The sequence below is a fragment of the Pan troglodytes genome, chromosome 5 (assembly GCF_028858775.2).
Source record: "Pan troglodytes isolate AG18354 chromosome 5, NHGRI_mPanTro3-v2.0_pri, whole genome shotgun sequence".
In the NCBI taxonomy this organism is placed as follows: domain Eukaryota; kingdom Metazoa; phylum Chordata; class Mammalia; order Primates; family Hominidae; genus Pan; species Pan troglodytes.
This window is the reverse complement of record NC_072403.2, coordinates 12,990,042-12,999,052: the sequence shown is the minus strand read 5'-3', so window position 1 is coordinate 12,999,052 and position 9,011 is coordinate 12,990,042. Positions and strand designations below refer to the sequence as shown.

General features: G+C 44.5%; 1 pseudogene; it reads left to right on the top strand.

Annotated features, from left to right (window-relative positions):
• Positions 1-1,055: 1,055 nt before the first annotated feature.
• Positions 1,056-1,142, top strand: LOC112209706 (small nucleolar RNA U13; annotated as a pseudogene).
• Positions 1,143-9,011: the final 7,869 nt, after the last annotated feature.

Below are 9,011 nucleotides of genomic sequence, written 5' to 3'. Positions count from 1 at the left end.
AAAACCCCACAGAGCTGTTATCTTTTCTTCCTGCTGAGCGGTCTGGCTGCTCTGTTGCTTTGCTCATTATCTGGCCAAACTTCATTTGAGAGTGATCTCCATGCTCCTCATCCAGAATATGGTGCAAGCCTCAGGTCCTTCTCTCTTCAGACTCCCCAACCTTTCCTTGGCTCCTCATAGATGACATTTTCTGTTCCTAGAAGCAACATTTCTCTGCTATAATAAGTACCTTTTGGGGGATACACTTGGAATTTATTATTAACTCATCCCACAGCATTATTGATGTACTGCTACGTACCAGGCACTATACTAGACATCAGGTGTGTGATGAGAATAATGAGGCCAGGTGCGGTGGCTCTCACCTGTAATCTCAGCAATTTGGGAGGCCGAGATGGGAGGACGGCTGAGGCCAGGAGTTCGAGACCACCTTGATCAACATAGCAAGACCCTGTCTTTACAAAAAATAAAAAAATCAGCCAGACATGGCAGTGTGCCTGTAGTCCCAGTTACTCAGGAGGCTTAGGTGGGAGGATCCTTGAGCCCAGGAGGTCGAGGCTGCAATGAGCTGAGTTTGCACCACTGCACTCCAGCCTGGGTGACAGAGAGAGACCCTGTCTCTAAAATAAAATAAAATAGGCTGGGTGCGGTGGCTCACGCTTGTAATCCTAGCACTTTGGGAGGCCGGGGCCAGTGGATCACGAGGTCAAGAGATTGAGACCATCCTGGCCAACATGGCGAAACCCCGTCTCTACTAAAAATACAAAAATTAGCTGGCGTGGTGCGCGCCTGCCGTCCCACCTACTCTGGAGGCTGAGGCAGGAGAATCACTTGAACCCAGTAGGCGGAAGTTGCAGTGAGGTGAGATCACGCCGCTGCACTCCAGCCTGGTGACAGAGCGAGACTGTCTCAAAACAAAAAAAAAAAAAATAAAATAATGAGACTTATCTCCTGCTTCTAAGAGCAGGGCTGCAGGCAGAAAAGGGGTGGTGGAGGTGCAAGTAGTGATGGAGAGGGCTGAGAAAAACCTGCAGTCATAAGTTACAAGGCAAAGAGAAGCCCTTTTATAGTTCATAAGCATAATGATTGGGTTTTTGCACAGATGAGAAACCTTGTTAAGATGTTGGCACTTTACTCATAAGACATAAACACACACACACACACACAAACACACACACCAAAAAACAATGCAAAGAGAAAGATTTCTGATGGTGACTTGAATCTAGTAGTGATAATATTCATTGCACAACGTTACTATCTATTATAGCAAAAACATTCCCCCGAATTCTTACTGTGTGCCAAGCACTGTGCTCAGTAATCTCAATCCTTACTCAGCCCTTTGTGGTGAGTTCTATATTCACCCTTATTTTACAGATGAAGGAATGGAGATTTGAGGAGGCTAAGTAATGTGCGCAGGGTGATTAGCTAATATCAAACTCAGGCACTGAGGCTATGCTGTCTAGAGAAAGAAATACATGCTAAGGACCTTCTGGACAGGGTTCTGCCTATACTTGTGACAGCACTGGAAATTAAGTCCTCTCCCCTGTGTTTCTCTGAAAAGAAATAATTTATTTCCTGTGTTCTGGAAGGACATTGGGTGAAGTTGGTTGTGTTTTAAAGCATGTCCATTGACGCCTCTTTTGGTTCCTGAGCCGTTAGCAGGAGGCTCCTGCTATATTTCACACGACCCTGTCTTAGTGACCTCTCTGTTGGCCTTAGGGAAAACATGGGGGCCATTTTGCTAATCCAATGAGGAGTATCTGCTTAGAAAGGGAATTTTTTGGGGGGCAATGCCAGTGGCTGAGTAGCTCTCCCTTCATCTGTTCGTAAAAAAAAGAGAAGTCGGCTGGGCACAGTGGCTCACGCCTGTAATCCTAGCATTTTGGTAGGCCGAGGCAGGCAGATCACGAGGTCAGGAGCTCGAGACCAGCCTAACCAACATAGTGAAACCCTGTGTCTACTAAAAGTACAAAAATTAGCTGGGCATGGTGGTGTGTACCTGTAATCCCAGCTACTCAGGAGGCTGAGGCAGAAGAATTGCTTGAACCTGGGAGGCAGAGGTTGCAGTGAGCTGAGATCGTGCCACTGCACTCCAGCCTGGGCGACAGAGCTAGACTCCATCTCAAAAAAAAGAAAGAAAGAAAAGAAAAATAAATCTTTCTAATATTTTTAAAACTATTAAGAACTACAGCCTGACGCGGTGGCTCACGCCTGTAATCTCAGCACTTTAGGAGGCCAAGGCGGGCGGATCACGAGGTCAGGAGATCGAGACCATACTGGCTAACGTAATGAAACCCCAACTCTACTAAAACTGCAAAGAATTAGCTGGGCGTGGTGGCGGGCGCTTGTAGTCCCAGCTACTCGGGAGGCTGAGGCGGGAGAAGGGCGTGAACCCGGGAGGCAGAGCTTGCAGTGAGCCAAGATCGTGCCACTGCACTCCAGCCTGGGAGACAGAGTGAGACTCTGCCTCAAAAAAAAAAAAAAAAAAAAAAAAAAGAACTCCTTGACCTCAAAAGAGCATCCCTGAAATTGACCTGCTTGTCAAGGTCTTGGGCGATGTCTTTGTTGCTACAGTTAAGGGGCACCTCACAGTTCTTATCTGACTTCTCAACATCATTTGCTGCTGTGATATTTTGAATGAATCTATTCTCTTGGTTTCCTTCCTCTCTCTGAATGCTGCTTTGCTTGTCTCTTCAGGGTTCGTGGTTTCCAAAGATATATTTATTCTCTCATCTCAAGGCACTCTCATTTTCAGAGATCTCATTCATTATCAGGGCTTCCACTGTCAGCTCTATGTGAATGGCTTCCAAATCTCTGTCTTCAGACTGTATCTTTCTTCTTGGGTGCACATGTATGCACAACAAGTCTGTGGCTTGAGTAACCTCAAATTCAAAGGGTCCAACACCTAACTTGTCCTCTTTGCCCCAAGCCCTCTTGTGTTATCCCTGAGAAGGGCACCACTGGCCATCAATTGGCCAAAGCTAGGGGCTTTGGCATCATCTTCCATTCTTCCCATTCCCTCCCACAATAACAGCTAATCCTTCAACACTTTCCATTCCATAATTACGCGTATCTCTTTATTTCTCTCCACCTCATCACTGCCACCTCAGTTCATGCCACCATCATCTCTTTCCTGTGTGGACTCTTGCTCCTGCCAATTCATGCAACTCGGATAATGTGAGTCTCCTTACCTTCTTAAAACTCTCCAAGGATTGCTACTGCTCTTAGGATAAAATTTAAATGTTTTGATATGGCTCACAAGGTCCTGTATGAACTGGCATCAACTTTTCCTCTATTCCCCCACTTCACACTCATAATTCTTCAATTTCACATACTACATCTTGCCTATGTGGTCTTCAGTACATGCTAATCCATTGGCCTGGATTGGTCTCCCCTCTCCTTGTAAGCTTTCACTTGGGTAATTCTTGCTTGTCTTTTAGATCTAAAGCTTAGATATCACTTAGCTATGACCTCCCAGACTGGGCTAGGTGGTTTTCATCTCTACCCCATCCTCAAACTCCCACCCACTGGGGCCTCTTTCTTCCTATTAGAGCATTTGTCACTCAATATTAATTGGTTTTTGTCTGTATTGTCTAATAGATGAGCTCTGTGAGGCCAGGAATAGAGCGATTCTATATACTATTATATTTATAGAGCCTTGCACACAGTAGGGTAGAGGTCTATATGAGTTATTTATGGCTGCATAACAAAAGACCCTAAAACCTAGTGGCTTAAAAAACAAGCATTTATTATGTCACAGTTTTTTGTGGGTCAGGAATTTGGGAGCAACTTAGCTTTCTCATGAGGTTGCAGTCATCTGAAGGCTTGACTGGGGCTGAATGATCTTCCAGGATGGCCCACTCACATGGCTGTTGGCAGGATCCCTTAGCTACTCACCACTACGTGGGCCTTTCCAAATGTCTTCTTGAGTGTCCTTATGACATGGCAGCTGAGTTCCCCCAGAAAGTGTGATCTAAGAGAAAGAGCAAAGAGGAGACCACTATGCCTAGTATGTCCTAGACTCACTTGGATCATTATTTTGGCCATTTTGGCAACATTGAATTTGTTAGAAGAGACTATATACAGCTCACACTTAATAAGAGAGGAATTAGCCTCCACCTTTTGAAGAAGGACAGCATATCAAAGAATTTGTGGACATACTTTAAAACCACCACAGGCGTTGTTGAATAAGTGAGAATGTGTTGAATAAATGCACCAACGTAAGACACCCCCACCTCCCAATTCATTGATGCAGCCAGATATTTACTGAACACCTACTACTGTAGAAATTCCCCTGTATAGAAGAAGACTGAACATTCCCCTAAGAAAGTAGGAAACAGAAAAGTAAATGTGGCATTAGTGCTTCCTCTTTCAAACATGATGATAAGGACCTGTGGCTCACACTTGTCATCCCAGCACTTTGGGAAGATGAGGTGGGAGGATTGCTGATCCCAGGAGTTCAAGATCAGGAAAGAGGGAGACCCCCATCTTTACAAAATTAAATGTATATATATAAATTTTCCCAGCGTGGTGGTGTGCACCTATAGTCCCAGCTACTTGGAGACTGAGGTGGGAGGATTGCTTGAGCCTGGGAAGTCAAGGCTACAGTCAGCCATGATCATGCCACTGCACTCCAGCCTGGGTGACAAAGCAAGACCCCCATCTCTAAAAATTAAAAAAAAAAAAAAAGACCAAAGGATCACTCTGCCCCAGCAACATTGTCTTTTTATGGAGCCTATACCAAAATCTGAGGTTAAGCAACCCTGTCATTGCCGCCCCAAGACTATCTCAATTCTTGGTCTGACCTCACCCATCTCCATTGCTTGTCTCTCTCCTGTAATCCCCAAGCTTTTAATAACAGCTCTTTCTTCTTGTTTTCTGCTATATATTTGGGAGCCATTTGCATGATTATTTGTCTCATATCTCCTCAGATCATCAGCTCTTGGAAGACAAAGCTGGGTGGTATCATGTTTAGTACAGAGCTTTGCATCCATTTGTCACTACACAAATGTTAACAGACTGTGTAGGTGCACTATATCAAGCATATCAATGTGTGCACTCAGTAGTAGCTTCGGTTTGTACAGCATGTGGTCTGCAGCTGCTGTCATTGCCTTGGGAGCTGGGGATCTACCCGTGATCATTCTCACCCCACTCTCACCCCACAGGGCTAGGCTAAAGGGTTAGAACTTTGGCTTCACCTTTCAGTAGGTTGTAACCTCTGACACAGCTCTTTCTGCTTTTTAAAACCTGTTTGCAAAGATTGCTTCATGTCCTTTGCCAGCAGTCCCTAAGACTCAGCGAAGTCAGATGTGAGGTTTCTGGAAAACCAAAATGGAAGAGCTAGGAAATACCTGTAGAACATTGTTTGGTCAAACATGTTAAGATCTTCCTCTGTCTTACTCAGTGTGTTAGAACAAGCTAGTGGCAAGTAAGAGGAAGGTCTTGAGGCCAAGCCAGTCTTCTGATTCCTGTCTACCACATTCTGCAGGGAGGCAGCAGAGCTTGCTAGTTAAGGAAATGAGCCCTGAAGTAAGACTGTCTGGGTGCATAGCTTGGTTCTGCCACTTACTAGGTTTTTTTTTGTTTTTTTTTTTGAGACAGGATCTCGCTCTGTCGCCCAACCTGGAATGCAGTGGCACAATTATAGTTCACTGTAACCTCAAACTCCTGGGCTCATTGCCAGACTCATTAACCCTCAGTTCATTGCCTGTAAAATGGGAATAATAATGGTATCTACCTATAGGGTTGTCGTGAGGGCTAAATGAGATAATCCATGCAAAGTGTAGCATGTGATAACTGCTCAACAAATATTAATACTTATTATACCATTCCTGCCTATATTTTATTGGGGGAGGGTAGACAAATAGTAAAACTTCTTTTTTATTTTTTATTTTTAAATTTTTTGTAGGGATGAGGTCTCCCTATATTGCCTAGGCTGGTCTTGTACTCCTGAGCTCAAGTAGTCCACCCACTTTGGCCTCCCAAAGTGCTGGGATTACACGTGTGAGCCACTGCGCTTCACCAGAAAATGTTCTTTGCCCCATACCAGTTAAGAATGTACATTTTCTCTGGGTGTGGTGCTCACGCCTGTAATCCTAGCACTTTGGGAGGCCAAGGCAGGTGGATTACTTGAGGTCAGGAGTTCGAAACCAGCCTGGCCAACATGGTGAAACCCTGTCTCTACTAAAAATACAAAAAAATTGGCCAGGAATAGTGGTGGGCGCCTGTAATCCCAGCTACTTGGAAGGCTGAGGCAGGAGAATCACTTGAACCTGGGAGGCAGAGGTTGCAGTGAGCCGAGATCATGCCACTGCACAGCAGCCTGGGTGACAGAGCGAGACTCCTTCTCAAAAAAAAAAAATCGTACATTTTCTTACTTTTGCCTTTTTAAAAATTAATTATTTTTTTATTTTTGAGACAGGGTCTCGCTCTGTTGCCTAGGCTGGAGTGCAGTGGTACAATCACAGCTCACTACAGCCTCAACCTCCCAGGCTCAAGTGATCCTCCCACCTCAGCCTCCTGAGTAGCTGGGACTACAGGTGTGCACCATCATGCCTGGCTAATTTTTTTTATTTTTAGTAGAGACAAGGTCTTGCTATGTGGCCCCAGCTGATCTTGAACTCCTCAACTAGAGCAATCCTCCTGCCTTGGCCTCCCAAAGTGCTGGAATTGCAGGCATGAGACACCGCACCCAGCCTTCATTTTTGCATCTTAAATCAGCAACTCCCAAATGTCTTTTTTTTTTTTTTTTTTTTTTTTTTTTTATACAATATACATTGTCTTCCCCTGAAGTAGAAAGCTTGCTAGGAGCAGTTCCGACAGTTGAAGATGAAGGTGGTGGTGGTGTGTGTGTGTGTGTATTATTTACTTGACATTTTGCAGAAAATTCCTTGTTGTCATCTTTCAGTTTATGACACTGGGTAGAGCCAATCCACTATGATCAACTGATGCGGAGATTCTTGCGTACCTACCTAAGAGAGAGACAGAGAGAGAGGGAGAGAGATGTATTCTTGTAGATTTTGCTTGACACAGGCAAATACGCTGAGGCTGAGGTTGGATCTTTGATGGCTGAATCATGGAGTGTGAAAGGAGGGAGCATGCTCTCAATTATTTGGATAAGGAGAGAAAAGAGAAAGAAATTTTTATTTTTAGATGGGTGGCAGCATTTGAGGAAGGAACCACAGAAATAAGGCAACAACTCTCATATTTTTTGAAGTTTGTTTTTTATGTTGCCTTCTGTTTGATTTAATGTCTTCTCACCTCTGCTAATATTAAAGAATTAAAACCAATTAGGAATAATTTTATTTGAGAATTCAACTATATCACAATTCCCTAAGATGATGAAATCCTGTGGTTTATTCAAATTAAGCCCAAGAACCTCATGGTAACATTGTCTGCTAGGTGTTCAATTGTTGGTGTGACTGAAGGAGTCACCTGTGCCCACTCCCCTGGTATGTTACCCTTCTCATACCCTTTCCTGGGCTTCATTATTTTCTGATGCAATGGTGACATTTTTTTTTCCCTTTCAATTCTTCCAAAGGGAAACTTTCCCAGAGAAAATTCCCTGGTAACTACTTTTTGTTGCTGTTGTTGTTTGAGACTGAGTCTTGCTCTGTCACCCAGGCTGGAGTGCAGTGGCACAATCTTCACTCACTGCAGCCTCCACCTCCTGGGCTCAGATGATTCTCTCATCTCAGCCTCTCAAGTAACTGGGACCGCAGGCGCGTGCCACCACACCCAGCTAATTTTTGTGGAAATACGGTTTCACTATGTTGCCCAGGCTGGTCTTGAACTCCTGGACTCAAGTGATCCTCCTCCTCTGCCTCCCAAAGTGCTGGGATTATAGGTGTAAGCCACCATGCCCAGCCCCTTGTAGCTACTTTTATTTGGCAGGAAAAGTCCAGCGTTCTGCATAACCCCAGTAACCTAAACATGTAGCTTAAATTTCCTTTGATTCTCTTATCCCCATGCAGATAACTTATCCTCACACAGACGGAAACTCCAGACAAGGTCCGAGTCAGTGGATAGATTCCTTGTGGCATAGACTGGAGAGGAAGGAGTACTTGGATGGCTTTATTTAACCCTAATTCCAAATTTATTTTACTAAAGAAATTTAGAGATGGAGAGAGGAGGGTGGGGACAGTCATTTGTGTTTCTGCTTTGAAAGTGCTGAGATGCGTTTTCCCCTCCTTCCTGTTTGTCACTTGGCGAGGCTCTTCTGCAATCCAGCGCAGTCTTGTTTCCAGAATGCCTCCCGACGCCCGCTGCATGTTTTTTTCTGCCCAGTAAAGGCCCCAAAGTGAGGGCTAGGGCTGATGTTCTTGAAAATCTGAATGTGCTTTTTAGGTAAAAGTTCTTATTTTGAAAGTTCCGTTGAATAACTTTAGCTGCGTGCTCCTAGTTTCTGCCTTCCTTTAATTTTGTGAATTCTGGATTCTAGATTCCAGAAGTGAGATCTATCTAAATGAAGGCACAATGGAGAATGGTGGATTTTAAGAGAGGAACAGTGATGGAGTGCCTGGAGGGATGTCCTCACCACCTCACAAACGGGGGCCCAGTAACTGTATGAAATGACCTGGAGATGAAGATATTCCCAAACTCCTGCAGGTCCATTTGAATATGACTTGCCTGCCTTACTGGAGGGCACCAATTTCTTTTCTTTACTTTTTTTGAGACAGAGTGACAGAGTTTCATTCTTGTTGCCCAGGCTGGAGTGCAATGGTGCGATCTTGGCTCACTGCAACCTTCACCTCCCGGGTTCAAGCGATTCACCTGCCTCAGCCTCCCAAGTAGCTGGGATTACAGGTGTGCACCACCACATCTGGCTAATTTTTGTATTTTTAATAGAGACGGAGTTTCACCATGTTGGTCAGGCCGGTCTCAAACTCCTGACCTCAAGTGATCCGCCTGCCTGGGGCTCCCAAAGTGCTGGGATTACAGGTGTGAGACACCGCACCTGGCCTTTTTTTTTTTCTTTAATTTTAAAATTATTTTATTTATTTATTTCTTTATGA